Source organism: Cervus canadensis, chromosome 21, assembly GCF_019320065.1.
Source record: "Cervus canadensis isolate Bull #8, Minnesota chromosome 21, ASM1932006v1, whole genome shotgun sequence".
Lineage (NCBI taxonomy): Eukaryota > Metazoa > Chordata > Mammalia > Artiodactyla > Cervidae > Cervus > Cervus canadensis.
Genome location: NC_057406.1, coordinates 17,900,347 through 17,912,810, shown reverse-complemented (window position 1 = coordinate 17,912,810; position 12,464 = coordinate 17,900,347).

Genomic DNA, 12,464 nt, shown 5'->3' with positions numbered 1-12,464 from the left:
TTTTCATAGCTGGTCTCCTTCCAGGATTAGAGACAAAAGAGGCTCTCTCTCCTGGCTGAGCATCTCAGCACTCCCCTGAAATGACCACTCATCACTGAAGCAGAAGGTCCTTCTCTGACACCTGCCCGTACTGTACGGCCTTGAGCAAGAATGCAAATATCCTCTCACCCACCGTGTGCTCTTTTAACAACCAGTGGAGACTTGGCACTATTAAGTTACCAATTTCCTCTTGTTACCTAATAATAAGTGGACAAATAGGTAAGGTGAGAGAATAATTACAGTGCATGTAGCTGATTAAGCAGAGGATTAAGAGTCAAAAGAGTGAAATCTGAGTCCAGGTCTGGAACATGAGCTAGAGGTTAGACATCTCAACTGGTCATTTAACTTTAGCTATTTCTCAGTTTCAGTATTTAACTGGAGGCCATCAGACCCAGATCAAAGACCTGTTGGGATAATTAAATCAGATAATGCAAGTGAAAAAAAACCCTGATAAACTCTAAAGCCCTAGCAGACATTCATCTAGTCAGTCATTCATGTAGTTTTCATCAGCTGTACATTGAATACCTACTGTATGCTAGCTGAAGTTCCAGGCACATGCAGTACAAATGTTGCTAAGACAAAGTCCCTGTCCTCATAAAGCTTAAAATGTAATATAGTAGGTCTATGAGAGGTTAATTTTATGTGTTGGCCTGGCTTGGCCAACTATACCAAGATATCTGGTTGGACATTATGGATGTTTCAGTGAGGGTGTTTTTGGATGAGGTTTACATTTAAGTGACAGATTTTTGAGTAAAACTTGTCCTCCACAATGGGTGGGCCTTGTCTAATCAGTTGAAGACTTAAAAAAAGAACCAAAAACTGGTCCCTTCCTCCCCATCTCAACCCTGCCCCCAGCGAGGAGGAGTCTACCAGGAGACAGCCTCTGACTTCAACTGCAACACCAGCTTTCTTGGGTTTCAGCTTGATGGTCTTTGTACTTGAACCGAAGCACTGGCTTCTCCTCAATCTCCAGCCTGCCAACCCACCCTACAGATTCAGGACTTTCCAGCTTAGATAATCACGTGAATAAATCTCTCAAAAGTAAATTTTTTGTATATACAACTATCCCCTGCTTCTCGAAAGTCTGCTTTACGCCACTTCACTTGCATGAAAGATCTACATTAGTACCTGTTTTCACTAACCAACAGAAGTCAGAAGAGGCTTTTCACTTTTAGGGAAAAAGGTGAAAAGTGAAAGTGGTGTTAAGTAAGCATTTGTTTTGCAACCAGTCGTTAAAGAGACAGCACATGGCCCCAGCTTTGACAGCGCCACAGCCAAGCCAGTTCCCCAGGACCTACACTCAGTATTTCAGCATCAAGCTGCCACAGCTTTGAACTACATCTCTGAGCATCTCCACTTTATATTGATTTATTTTGTGCGCCTGTTAGCAAGATGCGTCCTAAGGTAATTACTTCTTTGTTTTAAGCCATTTCCGCTTATGAAAGGTTTCATAGGAAGGCTCTAGTCCTGGATGACTGGGAAAAACCTGTATTTATACATTTTATTGGTTCTGTTTCTTTGCAGAACCCTGACTAATACACATTTTGGTAGCAAGAGGTGGGGTGCTGCTATAACAAATACCTGAAAATGCAGGTAGAGATTGGAGGAGTTTTGAGATACACACGAGAGAAAGCCTAAATCACCTGGAAAAAACTGTTGGCAGGAATATGAATGTTAAAAGGGATTCTGATGAAGTCTCAGACAGAAATGAGGAACATGCTATTGAAAATTGGAGGAAAGCTGGTCCTTGTTAAACAGTATCAAGGAACTTGGCGAGATTGTGTTTTACTGTTTTGTGGAAAGTAGAATTTGTGACAAAATAAGTTATTTAGCTGAGGAGATTCTGTTTGTTCTTTTGTTTTTATAGTCTTTATTGAATTTGTTACAATATTGTTTCTGTGTTATGTTTTGGGTTTGGGGGGAATCTTAGCTCTTGACCAGGGATTGAACCCCCATTCCCTGCATTGGAAGGGGAAGTCTTAACCACTAGACCACCAGGGAAGTGCAGCTGAGGGGATTTCTTTCTTTCTTTCTTTCTTTTTTTTTTAAGCAGCTGAGGGGATTTCTAAGCAAACTGTTAAAGATATGATTTTCCGTTGTTGCTTATAGTAATGTGAGAGGAGGGAGATACATTGAAGGAAGAATTGTTAAGCAAAAGGGAACCAGAAATTGAAGATTTGGGAAATTCTTAGCCTATCCATACTGCAAAAAACAAACAAAAAACCCCCTAGCTTGCTCTGGAGGGGATACCAAGGGGATGGGTGGAACATCATTTGATAGAGAGACTAGGGTTGAAATTCCTGGGTTTCATCATCCATCCCAGCAGAACCTAGCAAGAGAGATGGTGTTACAGAGAGACAGCCAGCAGAAACACTGCCAGACAAGACTAAACGGTAAAGAGATTAAGACAAATTGAAGGAAGGATATGAGACTTCCAAGATTCTACCAGATAAGGCAGTAGATCTATCAACATGTGTTATCCTTCCAGGGAAGAATGACCCTGATGTGTGATGATACCATGGGAAAGACACCAGAGACCTGCTGGTGCCCCCACAGACCCAGAGCACGCGGGCCGTCAAGGCAAGACTAAGTCCTCTTCAGTGTCAGTGGGTCAGGCTTGTGTCTGGGGCCAAGGGGGCAACAAGGCCACCTCGGTGGGCCTGGAGGTCAGAGCACTGAGCCAGTGAGAATTATTTATTCTGGAGACTTAAAATGGAATGGAGTATTGATTTCATGGCTATGATACTAAAAGTTCAGGCAACAAAACCAAAAATAAACAAATGGGACCACATCAAACTTAAAAAGTCTTGCTCATCAAAGGACACAGTAACCGAGTGAAAAGGCAACCTCTGGAACGGGAGGAAATATTTGCAAATCATGTTTTTCATAAGGGATTAATATCCAGAATACATTAATATCAAAATACTAAAATAGATTAGAATATGGGCAAAGGACATGAACAGACATATCTTCAAAGATGAAAATGGCCCATAAATGTATGAAAAGATGCTAAACACCATTAATTATCAGAGAAATGCAAATTGAAAACATGATGAGGTATCTCTTCACACTCACTAAGATGGGTACATTAAACAAAAAAAATAACAAGCGTTGGTGAGGATGTGGAACTGTTGTGCACTGTTGGTAGGAATTAAAAACACTGCAACTGCTATGGAAAACAGTATGGCAATTCCTCAAAAAATTAAAAACAGAACTACCATACCATCTAGTAATCTCACTTCTAGGTACTCGAAGTACTGAAAGCAAAAGCTCCAAGAAGTACATTCATACCCATGTTCACAGCAGCAGCATTCACAGGAGCCAAAGGTGAGGCAACCCAGGTGTCCATCGATGGAGGCATGGATAAATGAACTGCGTGTATACATACAATGGACCAGTGCTGTGCTGTGCTTAGTTGTTCAGTCGTGTCCGACTCTCTGAGACCCCATGGATTACAGCCCGCCAGGCTCCTCTGTCCAGGGGGATTCTCTAGGCAAGAATACTGGAGTGGGTTGCCATGTCCTCCTTTAGGGGATCTTCCCAACCCAGGGATCGAACCCAGGTCTCCCACATTGCAGGTGGATTCTTTACTGTCTGAGCTACCAGGGAAGCCCACAATGGAATAGTACACAGTCTTAAAAAAGAAGGAAATGCTGGCATATCCTAAACAAGAATGAACCTTGAGGACACTATGCTAAATGAAATATATCAGTCAAAAAAGATGAATACTCTATGACTGTACTTAAATGAAGTAACTAAAGTGTTTCAAACTCACAGAAACAGAAAGTTGCATGGTGGTTACCTGTAGTTGGTGAGGGGGAAGAAAGGGGACCTGTGGTTTAATGAATACAGAGTTCCAGGTTTTTGTTTTTAAATTTTATTGGACTTGAGCTTCCTCGGTAGATCAGTTGGTAAAGAATCCACCAGCAATGCAGGAGACCCTGGTTCAATTCCCAAGTCAGGAAGATCCACTGGAGAAGGGATAGGCTACCCACTCTAGTATTCGTGGGCTGCCCTTGGTGGCTCAGCTGGTAAAGAATCCACCTGCAGTGCAGGTGACTTGGGTTTGATCCCTGGGTTGGGAAGAACCCCTGGAGGAGGGAAAGGCTACCCACTCCAGTATTCTGGCCTGGAGAATTTCATGGACTGTATAGTCCATGGGTTTGCAAAGAGTCGGACACGACTGAGCAACTTTCACTTTCAATTTTTAGTTGACAATGTTGTGTTAGTTTCAGGTGTAGACTTTCAGTTTTGCAAGATGAAAATGTCTGGAGACCTCTTTCCCAGCAACATGAATACACTTCACACTACTCAACTGTACACCTAAAAGTGGTTGGGATGGTGACTTTTATGTTAGGTGTTTGTTACTACAATAACAAACAAAGAAAAAAAAATCTAACGGAATTTACCTCACCAGGTTTTGTACTTGTTTGGGACTCTTCACCTCCTCTTTCTCCCTGATTCCTCCCATTTTGGAATGGGACTATCTCACGTCTATCTTGTGGTGTATTTTGGAAGCACGTACCGTGTCTGGTTTCATAGGTTCACAGCTGGAGAGGAATTCCACTTCAGGTTGAATCACACCTAGAGTCTCACTCACACCTGATATAGAAGATTTCAGATGAGACCTTGGATTGGGTTGGCCAAAAAGGTTGTGTGGGTTTATTTGCAAGATGTTCATTTGAAAAAGTCATATGAACTTTTTGGCCAACCCAATACTTGGAATTGATGCTGGAATGGGTTAAGATTTTGGGGGGTGGTTCGCTACTTGGTTGGAGGTACCTGTATTTTACATATGAGAAGGACATGAATTTTGGTGGGCCACAGGGTAGCGTTGTACAGACTGAACTGTGTCCTCCTAAAATTCGTATGTTGAACCCCTAACCTCCAGGACCTTAGAATGTGTCTGTCTTTGGAGACAGGGCTTTATTGAGGTTATTTAAGTGAGGTCATAAGAAGGGACGTAGGGACTTCCCTGCTGGTCCAGTGGATGAGACTTAGCACTCCCAAAGTGAGGGGCCTGGGTTAGATTCCCAGTCAGGGAACTACATCCTGCAAGCCACAACTAAAGATCCCTCATTCTTCAATTAAGAGCCAGTGCAATCAAATAAATAAACATTAATTAAAAAGGTGATGTAATCAAATATGACCAACCTCCTTATAAGAAGAGAAAGAAACACCAGGCATGTGATACAGGGCATGGGCCTTGTGAGGACACAGCAAGGAGGCAGCCACCTGTGGGGAGAGAGGTCTCAGGAGAAGCCAGTCCTAATCCTGGAATTGCAGACCCCAGAACTTTGAGATAAGAGATTTCTGCTATTTGCACCAGCCACCGACTTCCCTGGTGGTCCAATGGTTAAGACTCCATGCTCCCAAAGTGGGGGACAGGACAGAGGTTCGACCTTGAGGCAGGGAACCAAGATCCCTCACGCATGCTGCTGATGTAGACTGTGGTATTTTATTAGGTAGCCCTGGCAGACTACTGTAACAAACCAACAAACCAAAACATAATGTCAGGTCATGATAAGGGAGCCCTTAGAAGAATACATAGTCAATGTGAGGTAATAAAGAAGAGGAGGGTTATTTAAGACAGGATAGGGAGGGAAGATGTCAGCAGAGATGACATTTGAACAGAAACCTGTATGACAAGAGGGACTCATCCTTGGGAGCATTTATGAGAACAGCGTTCCAAAAGGAAGGAATTTCAAATACAGAGATACCAAGAGAAGGATGTTTGCTTGGCATGGTGCTAAACGCGGACACGCAGCAGTGAGTGGTGTGGACCAGGGCCAGGGCGGACGGGGAAACACTGCTGGAGAGATAAGCAGGGGTCTGAAGACAAAGGGTGCTGTAAGCAATGACGAGGATCCTGGATTGTATTACAAATGTGACAAGAGCCAGGAATCTACAAAGCCATTTTAGCTTTCTGGGTGAAGCCATAACAACAGTTGATTAGTGTTTTTAAAAAATGTATTTGCTGTGGAATGGAGAAGATGAGAGAGGCGTGCAAGCATGGAATCAAAGACCGACTAGGAGGCTACTGGTCCGGGTGGGAAATGATGAGGGTTTGGACAACGGCGGTAGCAGTGGAGGCAGTGAGTCACTGGATTTGAAATATATTTTCAAGGTACAACCAGCAGGATTAACTAACAGCCAAGATGCTGGGCATGAGGAAAAAAAAAGAGTCAAGAATGGGTTTTGGCTAGGATTACTGGAGAACTGGAGTTGCCATTTCATTCAGTCAGGGAAACAGGGAGAGCAGAGGTCAACTTAAGAGCTTTGTTTTAAACATGTGAAGTTTGAGATATGGCATTAACAGCAGGGCTCTAACAATAAAACACTCTCCTTGCCTTTCCCAGATTTTGGCAACATAAAGATACAAAAGATACACTTCCTGCCTTTATGGTCTCATGCCAGGAAGGGGGTGTGTGTGTGAAGAGACAATAAAAAATTTTTTTTTTACTTAATAGGCTTTATTTTGGGGGAGCAGAGTTATGTTTATAGAAACATTGGTTAGAAAGGATCCATATACTTTCTCAACTTCCTATTATTAGCCTCTTGTGTTAGTGTGTACATTTGTTACAACGGATAAACATACACTGACACACCTCAGTCACCCTAAGTCCATAGTTTACATTAGGGTTCACTCTTGCTTTTGGGCTTCCCTGGTGGCTCAGAGGTTAAAGCGTCTGTCTGCAATGCAGGAGACCTGGGTTTGATTCCTGGGTCGGGAAGATCCCCTGGAGAAGGGAATGGCAACCCACTCCAGTATTCTTGCCTGGAGAATCCCATGGACGGGGGAGCCTGGTGGGCTATAGTTCACGGGGTCGCAAAGAGTCGGACATGACTGAGCGACTTCACTTTTCACTTTCACTTGCTTTTGTACATTTTACAAATTTGGACAAATGTATCCATAATTTCCTGACAAATCTATATGCAGGTCAAGAAGCAACAGTTCTAATTGTACATGGAACAACGGACTGGTTCCAGATTGGGAGAGGAGTACATCAAGGCTGTATATTGTCACCCTTATTTAACTTATGTGCAGCATACATCATGTGAAATGTCAGGCTGAATGAAGCACAAGCTTGAATCAACACTGCCAGGAGAAATATCAATAACCTCAGATACACAGATTATACCACCTTTATGGCAGAACTAACGTGCCTCTTGATGAGGGTGAAAGAGAAGAGTGAAAAAGCTGGCTTAAAACTCAACATTCAAAAAACTAAGATCATGGCATCTGGTCCCATGACTTTATGGCAAATAGATGGGGAAACAATGGAAACAGTGACTTTATTTTCTTGGGCTCCAAAATCACTGCAGATGGTGATTGCAGCCATGAAATTAAGACATTTGCACCTTGGAAGAAAAGCTATGACCAACCTAGACAGCATATTAAAAAGCTGAGACGTTACTTTGCCGACAAAAGTCCGTCTAGTCAAAGCTATGGTTTTTCCAGTAATCATGTATAGATGTGAATATTGGACCATAAAGAAAGCTGAGCACCGAAGAATTGATGGTTTTGAACTGTGGTGTTGGAGAAGACTCTTGAGAGTCCCTTGGACTGGAAGGAGATTAAACAAGTCAATCCTAAAGGAAATCAGTTCTGAATATTCATTGGAAGGACTGATGCTGAAGCGGAAACTCCAATACTTTGGCCACCTGATGGGAAGAACTGATTCATTGGAAAAGACCTTGATGCTGGGAAAGACTGAAGGCAGGAGAAGGGGATGACAGAGAATGAGATAGTTGAATGGCATCACCGACTTGAAGGACATGAGTTTGAGCAAGCTCTGGGAATTGGTGATGGACTGGGAAGCCTGGCGTGCTGCAGGCCATGGGGTCGCAAAGAGTTGGATATGACTGAGAGACTGAACTGAACACTGAAGGACATCTTGGTGGCTTCCAAGTTTTGGCAGTTAAGAACAAAGCTGTTATAAATATTTGTGTGCAGGTTTTTGTATAGATTCAGCTTTTCAACTCATTTGGATATATACCAAGGAATGTGACTGCTGGATTATAAACAAGTACTTTAAATGTCAATTTCTATACAAGTGCCAATAGGGTACCCAGACTATCGCTTGTAGGAAGCAAAGAGCTTTTTTTGAGTTCCTTAAGTTATTCTAGCAATGCTCTAAAACTACAAACATCCTTCCTTTTCTGTATGACTATTAGTCTGACACTGTATCGGCAGGATACCCCTGCCTGGCTCACTTACAGGAAGGCAGCCACTAAACACAGATAACTAAAGTGCTCACGCTGACTCACATCCACCCTTTCAAAGGACCATATGCAAGTGGCAACCTATTGATGGGGGCAGAAGTCAAGTCACTTTTCAGTACAATATTTCATAATTAAAGGTCTGTGTTCTTTGAGCAGAATGCTTCCCTAACTCTGGTAAGCCTAATTCCTCGAGAAAATCCATTAAGTCCCAGACGAACAAAAAGGCTATTGAAGTTCTTTGTTGTTGTTTTTCAGTAGTTCAGTTGTGTTCAACTCTTTATGACCCCATGGGCTGCAGCATGCCAGGCTTCCCTGTCCTTCACCATCTCCCAGAGTTTGCTCAAACTCAAAGTCCATTGAGTCCGTGATGCCATCCACCAACTTTCAAGACTGTTGAAGTGGCAAACCACTTCAGCATTCTTGCCTTGAGAACTCTCTGAACAGGACTGAAGCTCTTGGGTAGTGTTTATTCACAGTGAGTTCTAAGGCAGACCAGGCAGACACATAAGCCCCCTAAAAGTGAATAAAAATATTAATTTCGGTACACTTTTCTGAGGGGAAGGGGACCACCAGCTCTTATCACAGTCTCAAAAAAGGTGCAAAACTGAAAAACAGCCAAAAAAGGCTGCCAAGCCCTGGGAGTGGAGGAAGAGGGAGGAGAGTTCGGACCTCCCTGACTATCTGTGGAGTAAAGGCCTCAGGCATTGTCTGCTCTCACAGGGCTTCACGCCCACTCTTAGGAAGGCCTGGGCTCTAATCCCCCTCCCAGCAGTGGGGGAGGCTAAGAGTCCGAAGTCCCCCAGGAGTGCAGGGAATAGCGCTCCTTATTTCCAGCGTACCTTAGCAAGGAGCAAAGTCAATCCTCAAAACAGGATGCAGTTGGACGAGACAAAAAATCTTCGCCTTTGCTCACCCAAGTGCTTGCTGTAATATTTTAGCATTGCCTTTAACGTCTCCAAAAGGAAGGGCTAAAGGCAGAGTTCTTCCTCTGCCTTTAGGAGCTCTGAAACAATAAAGGCAGAGCTCTTTTGAGCTCAACTGAGAACTGTGAGTCTGCCTCATCCAAACTGTTCACATCCATGCAGTCAACAGATTTCGTCCAGGGCTGAGCAGGTGCGACAGGGTTCCAGCCACTGTCGTTCTATGTCCCCCACATATGTTTGCCTTACCAGCACCATGTGATCTTCCTGTGCTGTGAAAAACCAGCTTCCCTAATTTACACAACTTTCTTATGATAACTGAGGCCATTTCGACTTCTTGTTTTCAGCCTCAAAATGAGTCAGGCAGTCACAGAAATAATTTGGATGAGGCGGGCTCAGAAACCCAAGAATCTTTTCTGGTCTGTGCCCACCCCATAGGGGAGCCCCGCCTGCCCGCGTTTTTTTCTGTTTTTTTTCTTTAGGTGGCTGCTACGTCAGAGAGTGTAGACGTGCTTCGTAGACCGTACACCATCAGCCCCGTCTCCGTGGCGACCACTTCCATCACTCAGAAGTCTCCTGACCCTTTTTTCTTCAGTTTCTCCCCTCCTCCAACGTCATTTATTTTGTGCTAGCTAATGCTACCCAGGGATGCAGGCAGTATTTTTTCCTTCTTATTGTCCTGTTTCCCTCATCCTCTTTGGTGGTTCTCCCTTGGACATGAATCTGCACAATCCCATGGTGTAAAACCCTTAGTCCTTCTTGCATGGTGGGATGCAAATCTGTTGAATGAAAATGTACTTATTTCAAAAATGTGTGCAAGCAGTGTTGACTTAGATGGCCTGATGCTATAATCCTATAATTATTTAAGTGTTCAAATGGGGGGAGGGGAAGGAGTTACTTTGATTATAATCACAGTTTAAATTCTTTAAATATTAAGTTCCAGGTGGACTTTTTAATCCAACTTAATTCCAATTACATGTAAATGGTTGTTTTAAGCTACTTGGAAATCAACAAGTTTATACATGTTTTTACAAAATTAAGAGGAACAAGATAATCCCTTAAATCTCATACTCTTGACAAGTGGACCTTTAGGAGCTTTGAGCCTCAGCTTGGTACTCTCTGGCCAGCTCCTTCTCCATACTATCAGTAAGCACAAAAAGATCAAGGCACTGAGAACAAGAGTGAAGAAGAGCCTTAAAACCCCACCATGGGATATAGATCTGGATTAACTCATCTATGCTTTCATTTGGATCTACCATGTTGCCAGGCCCAATTTTAGATACCGGGGATATTGTGGTGGTAAGAGAACTCATTTCCTGCTTTCATGGAGTTTAAATTCAAGTGGATTGGGGTTATGCACATGTTTTTACGTTCTATTTCTATTTTTTTAAAGTATTTATTAAGTTTGTTACAATATTGTTTCTGGTTTATGTTTTGGTTTTTTGGCCACGAGACATGTGGGACTACAGCTCCCCGAGGAGGGATCAAACCTGTACCCCCTGCACTGGAAGGCGAAGTCCTAACCACTGGACCGCTGGCAAAGTTCCCTATTTCTATTTTATTATTATTTTAGAGAATTCCCTGGCAGTCTAGTGGTTAGGATTCGGCACTTTCACCACTATGACCTGGATTCAGTCCCTGGTCAGAAAACCAAAATCCCACAAGCTGCGCGGCACAGCCAAAAACAACAACGACAAAATTATTTTCAAGCAAGTGTAGCCAAGAGCATGAAGCCTAGAGCCAGGCATCCTGGGTTTGAATCCTAGCTCTTGCATTATGTGGTTTGGGGATGATTATTTGGCCTCACTATGCTTCTGTTTCCTCACCTGCAAAATGAAGGCAATAATAGAGTCGACTTCATAAGATTTGTTATGAGAATTAAATTAAATCATCTAATATGAGTAAAGTACTTAGAACAGTGCCATTGTATGTTAAGTGTCATGTAAGTGTCAGATTAAAAAAAAAGAAACAAATATATCTATTTAATTTCATAGTGGAGTAACATGCGCAGAGATAAAGAAGCTACTGCAAGGAGAAGGAAATGGCAACCCACTCCAGTATTCTTGCCTGGAAAAGTCCATGGACAGAGGAGCCTGGCGGGCTGCAGTCCATGGAGTTATATGACTGAGCATGTGTGCACAAGGGTGGAGGGAGATGGGTTGGTAGTAATAAAGTGGTAGAACTGAAGAAAAAAAAAAAAATTAGGAAAAAAAAAAAAAAAGAAGCTACTGCAGGTCATGGATTAAAGTCTAAAACCCCATTTTTTAAAAGAACCTAAAGACTTTTCACAGATTTTCCAATTACACGGGATAAAAGCTCCAACAAATCATCTCAGAACAATTCTATAGTAATAGTTAGTGGTTCTTGATAAACTGAGGGCTTCCCTGGAGGCTCAGATGGTAAAGAATCTGTCTGCAATGCAGGAAACCTGAGTTCGATTCCTGGGTCAGAAAGATTCCCTGGAGGAGGGAATGGGAACCCAATCCAGTATTCTTACCTGGAGAATCTCCCTGGACAAAGGAGCCTGGTGAGCTACAGTCCATTATTAAGTGCCTGGTTCGCATCATGTGACATCATTCACAATAGTTTAAATTTCATATTATCATTTTTTAAAAAATTATTTATTTGGCTGCTCTGGGTCTTAGTTGTGCATGCAGGATCTTTAGTTGCGGCATGTGGGGTCTAGTTCCCTGACTGGGGATTGAACCCAGGCCCCCTGCACTGGAAGCGCCACTGGACCACCAGGGAAGTCCCTTGATCATCCCAATTTGCCATGAGAAATCTATAAATAATTAGCTCAAGGACTCAGGGTTGGGGGAAGAACTAGCTGTCTGACTATAGCATATTCCTGCAAATTAACAGAAAGGTACGGCCAATGTAGGTTCAGAGAAAAGTATGTAGGATATAGCCAGTGTTTTTTTATTCTTACCCCCTACCCCTTTCCTTTTAGGAAATGGGGCCTGTTCTTCCTCCCTTCTTAAAACAGCTGATCATAAACAGGAAGCCCAGCTGGTGTAGTAAGTCTAGGGCTGAGGATAAGTAGCTTTAGGCAGACTTCCTCCTAGGTGGAGGAGGCTTTAGGCAGACTTCCTCCTGGGTGGAGCCCACCTGAGGGTAGAAAAGCTCCTGCTACCTATCAGGCTTGTCTCTGTCAACAAGAAACACTAGAAGGAGAAAAAAGAGGAGTATTCTTCAGGAATGATAGATTTGGAGATCCAATGCCTCCTTTTGTACCACCCACAAACTAAGAATCATATTTACATTTTTAAGTGGCTGGGG